The sequence below is a fragment of the Lissotriton helveticus genome, chromosome 4_1, assembly GCF_964261635.1.
Source record: "Lissotriton helveticus chromosome 4_1, aLisHel1.1, whole genome shotgun sequence".
NCBI classification, from domain to species: domain Eukaryota; kingdom Metazoa; phylum Chordata; class Amphibia; order Caudata; family Salamandridae; genus Lissotriton; species Lissotriton helveticus.
In genome coordinates, this window is record NC_136063.1 from 1,418,722,441 (window position 1) to 1,418,743,537 (window position 21,097).

At 44.7% G+C, this 21,097-nt stretch overlaps 1 pseudogene; it reads right to left on the reverse strand.

Moving 5' to 3' along the window:
• Positions 1-5,703: 5,703 nt before the first annotated feature.
• Positions 5,704-5,815, reverse strand: LOC144829824 (5S ribosomal RNA; annotated as a pseudogene).
• Between the last annotated feature and the right edge of the window lie 15,282 nt (positions 5,816-21,097).

The following is a 21,097-nucleotide window of genomic DNA, read 5'->3' on the forward strand; positions in this document are numbered from 1 at the left end:
ACCACCGAGATCCGCCCCCCCCGCGACAGCCATGGCATCAAAGAGGGCAATGACACGTCCAGTGTGGTCCGTAGTGCCCTTGCCCGGGATGAAGCCATGCTGCCACAGAGAGACCAGACGCTCGATAGTCCCCCTGAGCCGATTAGCCGAAATCTTCGAGTATAACTTCGAGTCTGAGTTGATAAGACAGATAGGGCGATAGGATGAGGGCAATGTGGGAGGTTTATCTTTTTTGGGAAAAACCACAATATTCGTTTCCAGCCATGATCTGGGGGGAATACCGCTGACTTGTATTCCTATAAATAGGTCGAGGAGTAGAGGATTTATGATATCACCCAGAATCTTATAAAGCTCTAGTGGAATTTTGTCTGGGCCTGCTGCCTTGCCCGCTGCTAATTCCACCAGAGCAGGTTGTACTTCACTCATGGTTATATCTCTTTCTCAATCTTGCCTAGTAAACGTATCGACCCCCAAAGTATTCTCTGACTCGGCAGCCCATCTAACCACTTCATTTTTAATTGTATCGGGGTCAGAAGAATCCTCATTTTTATACAGTTTCTCATAAAACTTTTTAAACACTTCTAGTATTGTTTCAGGTGTTGTAAATTCTTGACCTCTGACTCAATACAGACGATTGAATTGAGAGATTGTTTTTGCCGAGTACTAAGGGCAAGCTGCTTCCCCACCCTCTCTCCTGTTTCATAAATCTCGTTACGATGGGATTGATAAGTCTCAGCTGCCCTTTGAGTATATTTATTATTTATCTCTGCCTTAAGAATCGCCATTTCTCTCAGAATTGAAGCCCCCTCTCCACCCCCTCCACCCTGAGCAATTATAGCGGTATGCTTCTCTTCTATTCTAGCTAGCTTTTGAAGCTGAAGATCATTTAGAATTGCACTATCTTTCCTCTGCCTAGCTACGTAGCTAATTGTCTCACCCCGTATTGACGCTTTAAAACAATCCCAGACCGTGTTTCTAGATGAGCTATATTGATTGCAGTCCAGAAATCCTTGCGTCCATACCTTAATATGCTCGATATATCCCCTATTGACTAGCAGTTTTCGATCAAAGGTCCAGCTTGTACGAGGTCTAACCATATTATCTATGCTAACAGAAAGTACTAAGGGATTGTGGTCTGCTATAATCTTTGGTAATTAGAAAAATCCTGCCTGGCTTGCCTGATTACTAGACATCCAAATATAATCAATACGAACGTACTTGTTGTGAGGATGTGAGAAGTACGTGTGCCCTGGATCTTGTGGGTGCTTCAATTCCCATATATCGGACAAGCCTAAACTTTCCTTTAGTTGGGTGAGAGCGCTATAAACTTTAGGCTTACGGCCAACATATTTATTTCGAGCTTGATTATATGCTACATCCATTTTTGGCAAAGAAATGTTGAAATCTCCACAAAATATAAGCACCTGAGACCAAGTTGACAGTTCCGTCTCAAGATCATTAAATATAGAGGGGTCATCTTCGTTAGGGGCATAAATAGAACATATTGTGATCCCAAACTTAAGTTCCACGATAACCCACCTACCCATAGAGTCAGCAGCTACTCGTTTGGCTTCTCCCAAAAATGGCTTAGCAAATATAGCAACTCCTCTAGTCCTTACGGTGTGAGATGCACATCCCAGCAAGTTGAATCCAGGGACCCTTAATATTCCCCTTTCAGCCCAAGGGATATGAGTCTCTTGGAGACATATAATATCAAATGCATTCTGAGTAACAATCCCACACATTTGTTCCCTTTTCGCCCTATCATTGAGGCCAGCCACATTCCAGGAGCAAAGTTTTACCCCAGCCATACTGTGCTCTGTTTTTTCCCCAGTCCTGCTCTACTATATCACTGAACCTGACTCTATACTCGACGTTAACACTACAGTTTATTTTTCTGATTTTGCTTCTACATTTATGATTGCCTTTTTAAACATTTTCCCCCTGCTGCATCCCCCCACCCCCACCCCTTGACCCCCCCCCACCCTCCAAAAAAAGGCAGTAAGACTCCGTTAGAGTCTGTGGTGATGAACGTGCACTGTCGCTCTAGTGCTCTCAGTAAATAATTAACAATCAACAATAAGACCCGGACCCATAAGTGAAAAAAAATCCTAAAATAAAGAGAAAAAGAATAAAGAGAACAGTTACACACACTTTTTTATCCCCTCTTTATCTTCTCATGTGAGGCTATCCAAATACTCTTTTGCCTGAACCTCAGAGGTAAAAAACTTTGTTTGGTCACCGTTAATTACTTTCAATCTAGCAGGATTATTTAAGTACGCCTGAAGCTTCTTATCTTGGAAAGGTTTTATGAGTTGGCGCAAACGCCACCTCCGCTCGACTGTGGTATGACAAAAATCAGGACGTACGAAATAAGTTATGTGACCACTAGATTTTTTTTGCCTCTGGCCTTGCTTTCGCCCACACTGCTTGTCTCAATATAGAATTACCAAAATTTACTAGTAGAGCTCTCGGATATGCACCGGGTTTCGGGGTATTTCGCATGGTGAGAGGTACTCGATGTGCACGCTGCACCTCTAGGTCCCAATTCCAAGCAGAGAGTTCTGGTAGGGAGTCTTGTAATAGTTTAACCATGAAGGAGCGAGCATCGCCCCCCTCTGCTCCTTCGGGGACACCCAGAACCATGGGCGTCCGCAGAAATGTTTCCAGGGGGGGCAACATTTTAACTTCATCACCATCCTCCGACATGGTTGAACACAAGTATTAAATACATTAAAAACATCTAATAAGACAAAGAGCTTAAATAAACAAAGAAACCCATAAGGGGAAGAGAAAAATCTTGTGAGGCACCACAGTAGACGACCTGGCAACTACAATAAAACAGAGGGAAAAACTAAAAATGGCCGGAAAAAAACAAAAACATTCTAAATCAGGTTGCTGTGGTTCTAGAGCCTGGGTACTCACAAACTTTCTCTCAGGGGCCAAATTTACAGGGTGGTTTGTGGCCGAAGGTCCCACCAGTGGGGGCGGGGTCAGTGCTATGACCATGAGGTTGAACACATACCCGGCAGCGGCCGTCTTCATCCACTGAGCCACCAGACTCGGCATACATACATACCTCCCTCCCTCCCTCTCTCTCTCTCTCTCTCTCTCTCTCTCTCTCTCTCTCCCTCTCTCTCTCTCTCTCTCTCTCTCTCTCTCTCTCTCTCTCTCTCTCTCTCTCTCCCTCCTTCTGTCACTGTCTCCCTCCCTCTCTCTCTCTATCTGTCTCCCTCCCTCTCTCTCTCTGTCCATCTCTCCCTCTCCATCTCTCTGTCTCCCTCCATCTCTCTCCCTGTCTCCCTCCCTCTCTCCTCCTCTGTCTACCTCTCCCTCTGTCTCCCTCCCTCTGTCTCCCTCCCTCTGTCTCCCTCCCTCTGTTGCCCTCTTCCCTCTGTCTGTTGCCCTCCCTCTGTCTCTCTCTTTGTCGCTGTCTCCTTTTCTCTCTCTCTCTCTCTTTGTCTCCCACCCTCTTTGTCTCCCTCCCTCTTTGTCTCCCTCTCTCCCTTTGTCTCCCTCCCTCTGTCTCCCTCCCTCTGTCTGTCTCCCTGTCTGTCACACTCCCTCTGTCTCCCTCCCTCTTGTCTCCCTCTCTCCTCCCTTTCTCTCCCTCCCCCTGTCTGTCTCCCTCTGTTGCCCTCCCTCTGTCTTCCTCCTTCTGTCTGTCTGTCCCTCCCTCTGTCTGTCTCCCTCTGTTGCCCTCCCTCTGTCTTCCTCCCTCTGTCTGTCCCTCCCTCTGTCTGTCTCCCTCAGTCTGTCCCTCCCTATGTCTGTCTCCCTTAGTCTGTCCCTCCCTCAGTCTGTCCCTCCCTCTGTCTGTCCCTCCCTCTGTCTGTACCTCCCTCTGTCTGTCCCTCATTCTGTCGGTCTCCCTCTGTCGGTCTCCCTCTGTCGGTCTCCCTCAGTCTGTCTTCCTCAGTCTGTCTCCCTCTGTCTGTCTCCCTCTGTCTGTCTCCCTCAGTCTGTCTCCCTCAGTCTATCTCCCTCAGTCTGTCTCCCTCAGTCTGTCTCCTTAAGTCTGTCTCCTTAAGTCTGTCTCCCTCAGTCTGTCTCCCTCAGTCTGTCTCCCTCTCTCTCTGTCTCCCTCTCGCTCTGTCTCCCTCTCGCTCTGTCTCCCTCTCGCTCTCTCTCCCTCTCGCTCTGTCTCCCTCTCGCTCTGTCACCCTCTCGCTCTGTCACCCTCTCCCTCTCGCAGGGGAACAGCACAGCCTGCTGTAATTGTGAAAATTAAGGGGACCAAAGTTGTCTGTAAAAGGAATGTTGACGGCCTCCCTGCTCAGAACACATGGGCGTCCGCTACAGCAACGTGCGCTGCCTGAGTGTTAATACCACACTGTCACTGGGCCAGCACCGGACGGACCGGAGATCCGGGCAGACCCGGTTCTATGATTCTTGTTCAGGGAGGGCCACGAGCATCGATGGGTGGGCCACAAACATCGATGGGTGGGCCACAAACATGAACGGGGAATGGACAGGGAACAAAATATTGCAAAGATCTGATATTTTAGGTATTTACATTGTCAACTTTTGACATTTTGAACACCATAAGTATCAAACAACGAGGGACCTACTTTATTTTCCCTGCTTTGCTTCTGGCTTTATGTTTCTGTTGCCACACATCTCTTTGCAGCTTTTCAAGTTTAAAAAAAAAATTACATTCCACTTTGCACTTTGCAAAGCATTGAAGTTTAAAAGTGTGGTGCAGTAAGCCCTCTGACAACTTTGCACAACCCTGCCTAATAAAATAATTCAGACTTTACAATTATTTATCCTCCCTTTCTATGTACATAGGCAATAAAAACACAGTTAAAAACTGAGCAATGGTTTTGCCAAATGTGCAAAACCAATGCAACTCACCAGTTGTGCTAACCAATGCACACATAATTCATGTTCCCCATCATGCTCAAAATCCTATCTTAACTGGGCCTGGGTCTTTTATCCCATCTCTTTTCAGGCCAATAAAGTTTTTACTGAGATATTGCTCTTTTTCCCTTACAGCCTCTGGCTGTCATCCCTGTAGAGGTGATACTCTCAGCATTCACATCTCCCCCTTAATGGAAGAAGCAACATCGTGCTTGAAGTGCTAGTAGTGAGTTGTCTGCTTGTTTAGGTAGGAGCGACCACTTCTGGTAGCCACAGTGCTGCTAACAAGTCAACGTCAGGGCAGACAGTGTCTTCTCAAAGGAGGCTCTGAGACAAAAAAAAACACCCTGAAGAGAAAAACCTCTGATGGAAGAGGTGACTCCAGAATCCAGGCAACTGGACACGAAAAGGAGTATAGTCAGCAAGGGGACGACAGACCTGCGAAGAAGAGGAGAATTGCAGAAGAAGGAACCCACAGGACCAAAATACCAAACTGGAGAAAAGTGTCACCAACAGAAGTGAATAGATTTCAACAGGAGAAAAGAGACACCAAAAGGAGTGAAGAGTGTTGCAACACAAGAAAAATGAGAATTCCAGCCCCTTATATATACACAAGGACAGCAAGGAAGTGACGCAACAGGAAAAGGAGAACAACCATCTTGGTTTAGGAAGAAAAAGGAAGAAGGTTATAAAACCTCCATCTTGGAATGGGAAGAAAAAACAGTACTCAAGGCACTCTGGGAACCAGACAGAGGAATTTTGGAAGGAAGGAACACGAAAAAATAGCCCCTAACCATGACTGCAGGCAGCTCATATTAAGGTCACTCTAAGATTCAGATAAGTCTACAGCACCTGGTTTTCCCAGGCAGTCTCCCATCCAGGTACTAACCAGGCCAGACCCTGCTTAACTTCAGATGAGATCAGGTGCTTTTAGGGTTGTATGGCCACTGCACACACAGTGGCGGCATACCCCAAGAGAAAAGAGAAGTGCTTCATGGCGCGTCATTGCACCCAGAAAAGAAACTGCAGGGCGCCACACTGAGCTGCGGCGGCATGCCCAGCGTACAGAAATAGGTGCCACGGACCGAGTTACAGCCCGCAGCTGTGAGGCGGGAGGTGCGCAGGTCATGACCCAGACCACGGCGTATCACCACATCTATTAGATTTTCAAAGTTTCTGAATGTCTGACCATATATCATACCAACTTTTCATTCTGTCTCCCTCCCTCTGTCTTTCTCTCATTCTACCAACCCCTCATTTATCATACTCTATCCCATTATCCATCTCTTTCATTATCCATCCCTCTTTTCCCCTCTCTCTTCCCGTTGCTACCCTGATTTTCCCATTTCAATTGCCCCTGCACTATTTCTCTCCCTCTCTCTTAGTCTATAATTTACCCCTCTTTCTCACTTGTCTCCCATATACACTCTATACTTCGTTCTATTTCTACCTCATATGTCCTTAGTCCCCACTCTCCAAATTCCTATTGCTTCTTTGAGATTTACGTCAGTTCTTTTTCCTGTATTGAAAATTCTCCTGTTCTTCAGTTATGTCTTCTTATGCCAACTACCTGCTTTGTCAAACCTTGTCATTTGCAGAAGACCCTTCTCTGTAGACATTAAATAGATTCCTGTCCCTGTGAGTGCTTTCAGTTCTGCATGCTTCTAAAGGTTAGGAAAGTGGAAAGACCTTGTTCAACTTTATTAGGCATTCGATCAAAAGAAAGTTTATTGTTGAGTGGTAAAGGAAAATCCACCTATTTCTGGAGGAGTTGTTAGATACCGTGGAGACTCCACATGTGGCATTTCTTTGACCAAACTATCCTTTTCCTGAAGTGATAGTGCCATATTTCTTTGATTCTACTCCTGATTGGGCACTTCCTCAAGGTATCACCAACCTCTAAATCATGCTGTAGGCTGCTGAAAGTTAGAACTAAGAAGTGTGTGTGAGGCCTTGATTCATCCTTTCCTTATTAATACTGACCAAGAAACTTCTAATAATCCTCTTCTGCATCCATCCTTTGCGTTGTCATTCACTATTCTTTTTACTCCCCTTGCCATTGCCCTTCTCCACTTTCGTTTCCTACCCTATCTTTACCAATCTCTTGCTCTCACCTTCTCTCCACTTAGTCTGTTCTCACTTCATCTTTTACTTGGCTGTTTCCCTCTTTCATTTCCTCCTCTCTCCTTGTACTTATCTATAATTATGTCCCTCCCCTCTCGCCTCTTTTCCTATCTTCTCTCGTCAATCATTTCTCCCTCTTTCCTCTCCCCATCTCCGTTTGTCTCTACTCCCCACTCCGTCTCTTATTTTTCCTTTTGGCTCTGTCTCTCTCTTCATCTCTCCTCTGCTCTTAAGTCTCCCTTGGTCTCAACATGGAGGGTTAATAAGATTTTTCACTACAACATTGTCAAAATCGAATTTTCATTTTTTTCCCCATTTTTATTCATATTGTTCTTTAAATGTAGTTATTTCAGTCTTCAGTGTTTTTTCCGGATTGTTTTCACTCTCGGCTGTGTACAGCACTCTCCCCATTGCTCAAACGGATTAAGTGCAACCTGTGTTGTCACGTTATTCCAATATCTTCATAACACTGAGACTTTCCAATACCTCTAAAAAGGAGCCAGAGATGCGTTACCAGAGATGAGCTGCACAAGTTGCCTCTCCTTCTAATGCTCAAACGTAGCTGCTGCTTTGACTGGAGTAGAGTTCTCTTTTAAAGTGGTAGACATTTCCAACATAGTTTTCATAGAGGGGGGGTAGTTATGGTTCAAGCAGTTATGTCTGTAATGTATATCATCTTATTATGCGAACAATAGAAATACTGGCACAGTTACTATACATTGTTATGTTAACTATGTCATTATCAGCGTCCAGCTTTGCATGTACTATATTCATCTCAAAAACTATAAAACAGATGGTGTTGTAGTTTCCTTTACTCCCACATAAGTATTTGTTGACATGAGAGTCGGTCTTGCAATCCTGGTATTTGAATTGTGACTTTCAAATAAAATTGATCTCCTTTCCCTTGGAAGGATTGGTTACCTTTAAATCCGACAATTAGTAGTAATGCACATTCCGTGATCTAACTCAAAGTGATGTGGCTCACTGCAGAATACAAAGTGGGCAGTGCTTAATATGAAAATAAATAAGAAGTGCTAGGGATATACATTGCTCCTGCCAGCGCTGACAATGACAACCCCTATCTATCACACTATCACCAATGTAACAATTCTGAATATACCAGGCCCCGGCTCAAATCTGTAAGAATGGCTTGGGTTGCAGGTATAAGTCATTCTAATGTAGGTAGAATTAATAAACAACTATTGTGCTCATATCTGAATTAGGCAGACAGCGCTACCCTGCAGCAGCCTTCCATAAGTTGTGGTGTTAACAATTGAGTGCAGTGTCGAGCACAGGAAACACTCGGCTCAAATTAAATACTAAAAGAGGGCCCACTGAATTTAAACATATTTCACAGATATTCATTAGACTTGGGGTGGTTGGGGGAACTAACGGGCTGTGGCCTACGAAGGGTAAGGGGCTCTACTGCGCTGCATGGCCGGCAGACTCCTACCTCCCTCTCCACACTGATCCTCCAGCTATAGCAATCACGAGCCACGTCAACAAAAAGAGTGTTGGAATTTCATAAGAATTACACTTTCAATTTCAATCCGGTCTGTCACTTCACAGTTTTTAAGCTAAGAATATTGAAACTAGCCCCGCTCCCCAAACGCCCCCACCCGCGCCCCATACCTTTTTATCCGATCGTTGTTGCCTGCTGTGAGGGACTAAAGATCACGTCCCCTGCCTAATACTTGTTAATTGTGCTGCTCGAAAGCATCAGCACCTCCCCAAGGACTCAACCTCTTCTCCTGAGGCCTGGGATGGGAGGAGATGCTCCATGCTGTGTCTCCTCTGCCGGCCCATTGTCATTCTGACCATGACAATGGAACGGCTGACTCTGTGTCCTGCTGAGAGTCACACTTGGGCTGTAGCAGCCTTTCAGGTGTTGCCCCAGCAGGAAAGTCGGCCCAGGTATGTGGGCCTACTTTTCCACTTCTGAATCGCCTCGGGAATCGGGCCTAGATCCAGGGGGGCAAGCGCCCCCTCTTGCCCCTCCCTGCGGACGCCCATGCCCAGAACCCGCAGATTATTTCTACGTAGACGGTTCTCCATGTCCTCGAGCTTCCACATCACGTCAGAGAGCCCCTTCTCATTAATGTCGATCTGCTCACGGTTTGTAGCAATCTCGGATTCATTACCAACCACTCTCGTCTCCATCTCAGCCATACGGTCATTGAATGAGGTATTTTTCCTTGAAAGCTTGCGGACCACTCTCTGGACCATACGTAACTCTGCTTGTGCCTTTCGCCCATCGTGAGAGGTCTCTTCTCGATGTGCCGCGATGGCTAGCAGCACAGTCTCAATCGTAGGGGCAGGCTTATCTATTGTGGACCCTGATTCCGGCTGCTGGGTTGAGCCGTGTAAATTTACTGATGTTGCTACTGGCGGTAAACTGCTTGTGGATGCGTAGTCCCATGTCAACTCAGCTGTATCATGTTGGCTCCTTCTATGTCTTAATAAAACTTTTTGAGCAGTTTTCACAGCCTCAATACTAGTTTCATCATCACTAGAGTCGCTTAAATTTGAGCCTGTGCCTGTTGACCAACCCAGCTCATCCGAAAAAGAATAGAAGTCACTTGTGTCCTTATCCCTTTCCTTATCCTTATCTTTGTCCCTGTATGTATCATCGTCGCTTTGATTACATAAATCTTCAGGGAGAATTGCCCTTTGTTCCAACTGCGGAGTACCCTGATTTTCTGACTGAATACTGGTCTGGGCCTCCTTGGAAATGACTGCGACTGGGTCTGGGTGTATGTACTCCAGACTTTGAGTTCCAGGATCAGCAGGAATTGTAGGACTAAAAGGGATTGCATTTGCTATATTTTGAGGAGCATCAGCGCTTGTAATAGCCATGGAGGATATATTAGGCTGTACCAAAGCTACACTCTCCTCCTCAGTCACTTCCCGCAGTTCTGGTTGTGTTGTTGATGTAGCTAATATATCATTTATGCCCCCGGGGGTGCCTTCGACAATCCCAATAGCTACAACCAAGGGAGAGGTGCAAGGCAAATTAGTTCCCATAGATGAGGGGGCTGTTATCATTAGATCAGCCTGTCCATTTGCACTAGTCTGCGCGTTTGTCGTTGCAAATGCTTTTTTTCTCGTGCTGCCCGTACTCTCCTCATTCTCTACATTGACAGAGCTCACCGTGTTGTCCTGGGTGCCCTCTCGTTCTGTCTGCACACCTCCGTGTATGAAAGTTTCAGTTTCGGCAATTCCAGCCGATCCAGATGGCGTCTGAAGTGTGTGCTGAGCTGCTAGCTGACTCTGTGTGCCTTGACCCGGAAGGAGTTTCCCGGGAGCCTTTCGGAGGAGCTCAACAACCGAGGGGGCATTCTGTCTGCCTTTCCGGGCGGCACCAGCTGCTGCGTTCGACTTGCCGGGCGTCCTTTCTGGGGTCCCCACAACAGCTGGACTCTTCGTAGCGCCGCCTCTTACGGATGCCTCCATGTTCTCAAGGAGAGCGAGCTTTGCTGCCATTGTCTTTGCTGCAGCCGCCACCGAGGCAGCGTTCTTCGGCGCCATATCCTCGACGCAATCACCCGGCTCCGGCCTCGACTCTGAATCCCCAGAGCAACACAGGTAGGACAGGCAGCAGCCTCGGTGTCTTTTGTGAAGTTGGCAATAGTATTATATGAGAGCGAGTCCTATTGCCGTGGCTAGCGCGGGAATTCGATTCTTCGCTTGCGTGATGTGTTCTTTAAAAGAAGTATCTGGGACCATTATGCGTGAAGACAAGGTCGAGACTGAACTTCAGTGGGTTTTGAAAGCCAGTCCAGGTTACACGTCTTTTTGCCGGTATCATGCGAGATAGCCTCTCAGTAACTGTCCGTGTGGCAGACTCTACCACATTTTAGGGGTCAAGTTAATTTCCGACTGAGAGCACTGAGCGACCCGCACTGCAGTCTCAGATGACCGCCATCTTGCCTCCCCTTTTGACTGCTCTTTAAATGGAATAACATAACATTATTAACGTTGCGTTTTTATCATTTTTTTTCTTTTTGCCAGGTAGTGGGGCGACGCCCCTCCACCTTAGCAGAGGAGTCTCCGCATTTTACACAAATACTTAAAGATATAGTTATAATCCCCTAGCTCCATCCGAGTGTCACTTTTTTGATGTTCCTGTGGTGATGTGTGCTGGCCCATATTTACAAGGCCATGCAAAGCCACTTTGTGGTGCTTTGCACGGCCTTGTAAATATGGTGTGTTGCAGGGATTCTGATGAATCACAGAACTATGCTTAGGATCATGGAACCTTAGAAGGCAGGGACTGAGTCATCCTACCACCTGAGTACCCATGAGCCCAGGAACGACTAGCTATAGTGTCTCACTTGCCCTCCTACTCATTCACCGGGGAACAAGTGATTAGACACCCCTGAACACAACTCTCGACCCTCTCATGAATCGTGGTTACAGGACACACCCTTTCACCCACACACTCATACTAGTCCTCAATAAGTTCTGACACAGACACAAGAAACGGTTAAAGATTTTATTTTAACTATCGTGCTCTAGTATCCAGTATACAACAAGTAAGAAAATGCTGAACACAAATACGGTTAGAATAGCATGTAGTTCGTAAATTATAAATGGAGCTGTCATTCTATGCAACAGTTTAGCATAACCTCCCTCCCCTTCTACAGGAGCAAAATGATTATATATCAGAAGATCTCTAGGTGTAAACAGCAGACCCTGCACCTCAGTATACACAGATAAACGTTCTACATCTCAGGTGATGTCACAATCTTTTCCCTGGAAAGGCCCCTCTCCAAGAGTGTGTTACCTATCTGTGCATACCTATATGACAAGAAGTGCGTGTTCCCAAACAACAGCTGCATTTGCGTGTTTCGTCTAGGTGCTAGGGCCTGACCAAAAGAAAATAACAAGGGGCATTGTTGTTCGACAATGTCTACATGTTCAGACTAAATTCCAGGAAAGAACAGAGCGCAAAAACAATAGCGTGATCAGTGTGAAAGTACATTGTAGCACAAAGCAAAATATATATGCAGAGTAACGTACTCAAAGCAGAAGACATTCTACAACACGCTCATGCTAACATAGGAAAAACGACAATGGGCCTGCACAGTACTTGTGACACCCTCCTCTTGGTCAGGACAGTAGCACTGAATGATGACAGAAATCAAATGATAAGCATGACCAAAGTGCGAAAGAAATTGCTGCACAAGATTGTCTCAAAAGGTGCTTTGCAGAATTCGATGGAATTGTTGTGCACAAAAATATATCCAATAACAGCGTATCGCCGGGACCCAAGCTGTAGCATGCCAAATGGAACAACATCAATTGTAGTAACATATCTGAACCTTCCAAGTTGGAAATAACTGCCATCCAATTGAACACGTCAAAGGGACAAACATGCTCCTCATTTCCTGTTGTCGATAGAACCATCCAAGGGAGTGTGTGAACTTCGATGAAACTGAGATCCAGGAGATGCTGTACAGATGCACAAGGACCATCTTCAGCCACCCGCCCCAACGCTGGGTTGTGTACAAGCCACATACTCAAGGAAAAGTCCTGGTTATGTGCCATTAAGGGACCCATCAACAGTTCCAAATCCAGGGCAGCTTAAGATGGGTAGCCAGGCAGACATCTAGGGCCCACTGAAATGGGTGCCGGATATAATGAAACACCAGTTGCACACAGGTAGCAAGCATATTGGCAGGTCAGGCAAAATTCGGCATCCAATGCACAGAGAGGCACCATTCCAAAGAATTGTAACATATGCTCATGGTACAGCTGCAACAATGCCTGTCCAGGCAGGACGACAGATGGAGAAGCCATTGCAGGATAGAAGGAACATCACAATGATGCCACAAATCAAGAAGAGCAGCAGCGTGAACCCACCAAATACGCTGGAAAAATAGAATGTATTACAGCTGGTATTACTCCAAAAACAGTCTGACAAAACGTCACAAGGCCGGAGCCCAAAAGTTTAAAAAGTGTGCCAGACCCGAAGTATCAGATGCATTAAATATTTGATGAATGTATTCCCCAAAATGTAAGGAGAATTTTGTCAGTAATTATTGTATTTCACTAGACGTTCTTGCCACCTACAATTTGAAGGTCTTGCATGCGAAAATGAAAGCAACTTCTTGTTGAAACAATAGCACTTTGATTCTGCTTAGCAGATTGAAATCTGTTTTCAGGGTTGAAATGGAAGGCCACAATGAACTATCAATATTACCATGTGGAGGGGGAAAGAAACTGGCTAACAGAAACCATGTACAGGATTCCCGCACACAGACTGCAACAGTCATGATTATTAAGAACAGGATAACAGTCATTTAAAAGAAATGTGATGGTGGAAATAATAGTGGGAACCAGAGTTCCTTTTAAATAACAAGCCAAATTAGGGACAGAAACATTACAGGCACCGTGGATTTTTACTTGTTGACAGACAAGGGAATGACCAGCGGTTGAATCGCACAACTATTCCGTTAGAAAAACTTCTCTAAAGCCCGTTGACAACAATATGTAAAAGAAAGGGACCATAACTCATGTATGTAACTGCTCCCAAGGGGTTTATATTAACCTATAGGGAAGTGTTTCATGGAGGCAGTAAATTGAAACATTGAGATGGGCAACGAGATATCCCAGCGTATTGACCAAACTTCAGAATTATTTTCCGATACAGTGAAGAGAAGCTTTTTTATATGTAGCATTGTATAACTTGCATCTTTCATTGCCATTAATTGCTCTTTATGTGTTAAATTGAATGGTAAAAATAATGAGCTACATTCAGGTAATGCCAAGGTATACATCCAATTTTCAGTGTTTACAATGGCTGCAGTGTTCACCCAAATTGCATAACCAATCTAAGTTGATTTTGACCATGATACAAGGTAGACACTTCATTTTGTACAATATCAATGGCAGAAGACACAATATTATCTAAAGTATAAATACAAGATGATAATGTATTAATTCTGTTGTCGACAACAGCAAGCACTTCATCTAAATTGTCTTGATCAATTTGATAATAACGCACTGCAGCTTCCATTTTTGGCAATTTCCAAAGCTCATTAAATGCAGCATAAACAAATCGTTTAGAACTAGGGGATTTTGCACCCAAAAGGAAATCAGAAAGGTTTATGTCTTTTGATAGAAGTGAGAGATGCTGGTTCATGGCACACAATGTGGAATGTTCTAACCATTGTTGACAGAATAAGTAGTAACAGTGTTGGAATGTGGGTAACATGGATCAGGTCTATTTAATGTAAATCCTGAAGTAGTGTATACGAAACGAGAATGACAAACATTTGTGCACAGATGCCATAACAGCCATCCAGATTGGGATATTGTAGTGGAGTTAAATGTACCATTTTGTAGCATGCTATTTAGCTGGTCTGCAGTGTAATTGGTATAAGATTGGCAATTGTCAAATAGAGAAGATTCAATTATTTAATCTCAGCTAACCCTAGACAAGTAGTCTGTTGGATCGTGTCATAAAAAAAATGATTTGAACAGGTATAAGACATGCATGAAATCAGTACCTTGAACCTGCCAGGATTTGGTAGCCCATTCTGATTTCAAATCAATATTGTCTTTCCAATAATCATATCTTTTGAGGGCTAATAGGTCAATTAACTGAGAGGCATAAATTAACTTGGTCTGAGTAAGCATGTATTTTTTTGAAAGAGTGGAAGGCAATGTAAAATAATATGATTCCGGACCAGAAAGGTTAGAACCGGTGAAATAATTGTGCTTAATTTTTTGTGTGTTAGAATTTCCCTGTGATGGAGTTGGAGTTGGGCAATGTTCCCATTGTGTATAGTTAATGTGGGGACGCTGTCCATTTGCTCTGTGCAGAAAATTATGATCATAATATTAATAGCAGAATAAATCGGCATATTTAGCTTAATTCAAATATTAATCTTCAACATCAAAAACAGTGTAATATTGCAATTCAGAATACATCAAATCCACAGCATTTACATCCCAATCATCTGATTATACCCCAGTTATTGTCACATCACCCATAGAAACACGGAATACATATGGTATCTGTAGGTTCTCCATAGGACTAAATACATTGAATGGTACTTTAGCCCATACAATTCCATCAGTGACTGTAACTGCTGAAATGTTCACAAGTGACTGGTCTATTTTCATTAAGTGCGAGGATGAGAGTTGTGGTAAATAAATAAATAATACCCTATTTTTGACTAGACTTATAGCATAACAGATAGCTCAATAAATAAGAGTCAAGATTCGAGGTAGTAGGAGTTTCTGCAGGTTTATTACAGCATAAGGACAGGATCAGGACAACCTGCATAGGAACGGAATGACAGGGCCCAGCAGGACAACTGGGGCCCAGCAGGGGAAAAGAGGCCCAGCAGCTGCTGGGGCTAGGTCTGGGATGAGCGCGCTAACATTCAATAACAAAACACAGGCATATATACATAGCGCAAACACATAGCATTACATTGCAGTAGGCGTAGCAGTGGGTGGAGTAGAAGGCGTGACGCGTAGCAGTCGCGAGAGATAACAGTAAAAAGAGGTGTAACTGGGTGTAACTGGGCGTATACATAGACATGTGGTGCAAAACGTAACAGAATATGTCATGAATGGGCGGAAACATTGGAGGGGGCTACCTAAGGAGCCGGGACCTCTAACCTAATGGTGCGCGAAAACTAGCAATGACGTATTACTAGGAGAAGCTGGGGGCTACGAACTCTGTGCTAGGAGCAGAGACTAGAGTCTGGAGGGTCGGAGCGACATGTACCTAAACCCTATCTGGTATCTAATGTTTAGGGAACGTGTTGATATAAACTAGAAGTCATGAGGGGAAAAGCTAACCTGACTCTAAGACTGGACCATGCATTATTCTACATGTAGTGCGTGAAGAATATTAAATGACCATTAAATACAGTATTTCTCTAATGTGGAGACGAGAAGGCTAGACAATGACGGAAACTATTGATGCAGTTCAGTAGCTTAGGAATGCAGAGGAGGAGGACTGAACTGATAGCAGGAACTATAACATACTTTTGGCAGACTCAGAGGCAGAGCCGGGGTGCACCGGGCACTGCAAGGCAGGAAGTGAGTGAAGGGTCGAGGATACAGGTGGGGGCTGTGTCGCTCCTCAGCGAGGCTTTCAGGAGACAGGAGCTGAATCTGTGGTCCGGGCCCTTTTGAGGCCTGGAAACGGGGACTTTATAATTGAATAACGTGCACACTGAGAAACGTGGCAACATTACTTACATAGGCCTGATATTCGTAGTATTCACGAGGACTAGAAACTAACATACTAGAGGTGGACACAACTGTAATTGCGTCTTTAATCAGAAATGGGGAATAACATATGCATATTGGTCATGCACACATAACATATGATGGATGAGGCGTAGGGACACAGAACATGGCAAAATTTACTTTTCCACATTCCCTCCTTGTCACTACGTTTCCATCAGGAAACATCAATATTCATGATACCGTCTATCATTTCATACAGTACCATTTGCTCGTCTCGAATTGTCTTGGAACGAGATTTAGAACGGGGCTTGGGACTGGGAATACAAGAGGTAGCACACATGCTGCAAATCGCAGGGCCACATTGTATACAGAGGCAGCAGCTAAATATGATCGCTACTGCAATACCTAAAAAGGACAGGACTTTCCAACCCCACGCGGAAATTATATTCCAGAACCAACCGGACCATGTCCAGGTGCCTGGATCTTGGTGTAACAGATGGGGAATTTTATGGAGTCTGGTTATAGCTGAATAAACAGACGGCGCGTTATTAGGAATGAAAATACAACAACTGGATCCGAGAATTCTACAGGCCCCGCCCCTATCGGCCAGTATGACGTCAAGGACGAGACGATTCTGTAAAACGACAATTCTCATAAAGGACTGCTCTTCAGTTAAGTTACCTAGAGCGGAGGCAGTCTCATCTACTACTGCTTCAAGGGTTCTTGTTAACCTACGAATAAGCTTACTATTTACAACTGTACCTAAATAAGGGAAAACACCTTTATCTATATCAATGAATTGCTCTGCGGCAGTTTCAGTATAATCGACAATCGGGAGATTTCTCTTGTGTCTAGTGTGTACTAAGAAAGAATTCCTATGATAGTCAGGTGGGGCTAGAAAAACAGGTGGCAGTAGGAAAGCAATGTAACATGTACCATCCCAATCAAGGGGCAGACGAACATATGCGGTCTGACCACAAATAAAATAAGAATGACGTGAAGCTTTGAAAATAGATTTCCCACTGTCACTATACTGGATAACAGTAGTACATTCACTATGACCTATGTGTACAGAACCATAACTACGGACACATAATTCGCCTTTGACTGGTAGTACTGAAATAGCGGGTGAGTCTGGAGTAGTATCAGACTGAACATTCAGAACCATGAAATTCGACGAATAATTACCTAAATTATATACTTCATTTTCTAGATCTAAACCTGTTCTGTGGGGGAAACCTTGCTTGTCTGGGAAACATGTACTGTTAAGAAAAGACATATCTGTTGAGGATGACGTTAACGTGGACCATGCTCCACACGAACCATTGTGTGAGAATGGATAAGGAAAGAGTGGCAGAACTCCCTTCGGTGTCTGGAAAGGGGGGAGTCGACCACACACCCAACAATTAGTGGCATTGCTGGTCTGGTGTGAATAATGTAACATACGGATAAATGTGTTATTACGCATGGCGAGGCGGTATGAATATTCGTGAGGAGGCAGATCACTAAACGTGTGCTCTACTGTAGCATGAGCAGACATATTTACATGAGGAACTGAAAAACACAGATAGAAAGCATAGCTGGTGCAGGAAATCATTAGGCTGATGAATAATATGAAACTCAGAAAAACGATACATTTGATTGAGCTTTGACTGACTCTCTCACTATGGGGGTCTATTTTATACATGTCAGAAACAGTCTAACCGTTTCACCTAGGGGAGGACTTATACAATCAAACTGGCTGACTTATTAGACCTGAGCTTTAACTTATACTCCTGTTGCGGAGTTTTCTCTAACAAGGGAGGGGTTGTAATAATGTCTTGTGCGGGACAGTCCTTTAAAACAATGTTCTGGCAATCCTTCGAATCCTGGGAAATGTTCTCGGAAATGCTTTTGAAGACTGGTTTCGGTCCTTTGAAAAGTTTTACATGAGAAAGGTGGACCCACCCCTTCCTGCCTTCCAACTTGACGGCAGTCCGGGTGGTCAAGAGGACCTGACGTGGCTCCTTCCAACGTGGTTCCAGCGGACTTGATCTGTCAAAATTTCTGATCATCACTAGGGAGCCTGGAACGATCTCGTGCGGTGCCACCTCGGTATTGTCTGGAAATGCGGCGGCAACCTGTGAACGACATGAGTTGAGGGCAGACATCAAGGAAGCTAGGTAATCTGTCAGCATATTACATGAAACATCGGTAATACTTCGGGGTCTAGGAGTACCCCACATGTTAGGGGGGCGGCCGAAAACGACCTCATACGGGGACAGACCTGATCTGGAATGTGCGACCATACGCATGTAAAACAGAGCGACTGGCAAAGCTACTAACCAATCCACACCCTTGTCTTTACATACTTTTGCTATACGGATTTTCAGAGTCTGATTATGCCTTTCGACTAGTCCAGCTGCTTCTGGATGGCGTACACAGTGGAACTTCCACTGGTACCCTAACAAAAGGGAAACGTGTTTCATGAGTTCAGATGAGAATGGCTGGCCGTTATCAGAATATACGACTCTAGGGAGTCCATATCTAGGGAAGAATTCACGAACCAACTGCTTGGCAGTGGTCGCGGCTGTGTAATCTGGGACTGGATATGCTTCTGTCCATCTGGACAAGGCGCATACAACTACAAGGACATACTTGAAACCTCGACATCGCTCCATTTGAATATAATCCATCTGGAGGACCTCAAAAGGGTGGTCAGGGGGCTGGAAACCACCTTGTTCCACCGGGACACTTTTACCTGGATTAAACTGACAACATATCATACAGGTACGGACTTTCTGCTTGGCTGCAGCTCGTAAATGCTTGTTGAACCAAATGTTCTGGATACTGTCTAACATAGCTTTTTCTCCTAAATGTGCTGGACTATGTGCGGTATTGATAATGACTTGAACCATAGAATCGGGGAGGAACCATGTGGCTCTACCCTTCGTTAACCATCCTTGATCTGTCTGGACCCCTCCTTGTACAGACCATTTCTTGATTTCATCGGGAGTAGCATGTAACTGGATATCTATGACATCTTGAGTAGGGTCCTTAACTGTCATGCATGTAATCGGATCTGGAGTATGTGTCTGTGTCTGATTAACTGGAATGTCTGGAGTCTGTGCTGTAAGCTTGGCTGTGCGGTCTGCTAAATCATTACCTTGGGAAATAATGTCAGTGACTTTCGTATGTGCTTTGCACTTCATGATAGCAATAGATGTCGGTAAATGTATGGCATCTAACAGGGCTTGAATAAGGAAACCATGCTGAATCTTGGTTCCATGAGAAGTCATGAAACCTCTCTCCTGCCAGAGCACTCCGAAGTCGTGTACAACTCCGAATGCGTAACGTGAATCTGTGTAAACATTAACCTTCAGGTTCTTGGCATGTATACAGGCTTGTGTCAGAGCGACTAGCTCTGCTGCTTGAGCGGACAGGGTATCAATACGGTGTGTTTCAATAACTTCAGTGTCAGTAGTCACTGCATACGCGGCGACTAGTTCTCCTGTACTAGTTCTCATACATGAACCATCCACATAAAGTGTCAGGTCAGGATCTGGTAACGGAATGTCTGTCAGGTCTTGTCTTGGCTTTGTCGTAATGTTAACTACTTCCACACAATCATGTGTGTCTGGATTTGAACTAACTGATGGTAACAGTGTAGCAGGATTCAGGACGTTGCAGCGTCTAATTTCTATGTGTGGCTGGAACAGTGTCAATTCATAACCTGTTAAACGTGCAATTGTCAAGTGCTGAGTTTGTGTTCGGTTTAAAAGAACTTCTACTGAATGTGGGACCTGTACTGTCAGGGAATGTCCTAAAACTATGGAATCACTTTGTCTGATAGCTAGTGTTGTGGCTGCAACTGACTTGAGGCACGCAGGCAACGCCTGGGCGACTGGATCTAATGTGCTCGAAAAATAAGCACAGGGCTTGTATTGACCTGCTTGATCTTGTGTGAGGACAGATAATGCTGTACCTTCACGTTCAGTAACGAAAAGTGTAAAAGGCTTACTGTAGTTCGGTGTAGCTAGAACTGGAGCTTGACATAGGGCTTTCTTTAACTCGTTAAAACTAAGTGTATGGTCAGATGTCCAAGGGAGGACAGTCGATACGGCTGCCTCCTATGTCGTTAACTGTATCAGTGGCTTGGCTAGGAATGCATACTGGGGAATCCATTGTCTACAATAAGAAGTAAGGCCGATAAAGGCACGTACCTCCTTCTGGGTTCTGGGCTGGGGAAGACTCGCTATTAACTGGATACGGTCGGGTGTCAACTGCCTACCCCTCTTGGACAGCAAGTGTCCTAAGTATACCACTTGCTGGACACAGAATTGAAGCTTCGAAGGTGACACCTTGTGCCCCATCTCGGCTAGAAAATACAGAACTGTAAGTGATGCTCGCTCGCAGTCACGTTCAGAACGGGCTGTGATCAGTAGATCATCGACATACTGGAGCAGGGCAGTGTCAGTTGGCATGTGAATGTTGTCTAGTTGTCTCTTGAGTGCTTGACTGTAGATACTAGGGCTTTCTGTGAAACCTTGAGGAGCGCGTGTAAACATATAGCTCCTTCCATTTAAACAAAATCCGAAAAGAAACTGGCTGTCTGGATGAATTGGAACACTAAAAAATGCATTCTTGAGGTCAATAACAGTGAAAAACATGGCTTCGGAATCAATAGCTGTTAACAGGGAAGAAATGTCTGGGACAACTGGATACTGAGGAATAATACATTTATTAAGCTCTCGTAAATCAATCACTAATCGATATACTGGGGGTGCATTTGGATCAGTACGTTTCATGACTGGAATGATCGGAGAATTGCATACATTGGAGTCAGTTTCTACAACTACTCCTTGAGCCATGAGCTCGTCAATAATTTTGGATAAGGCTGCTACAGCCTCAGGTG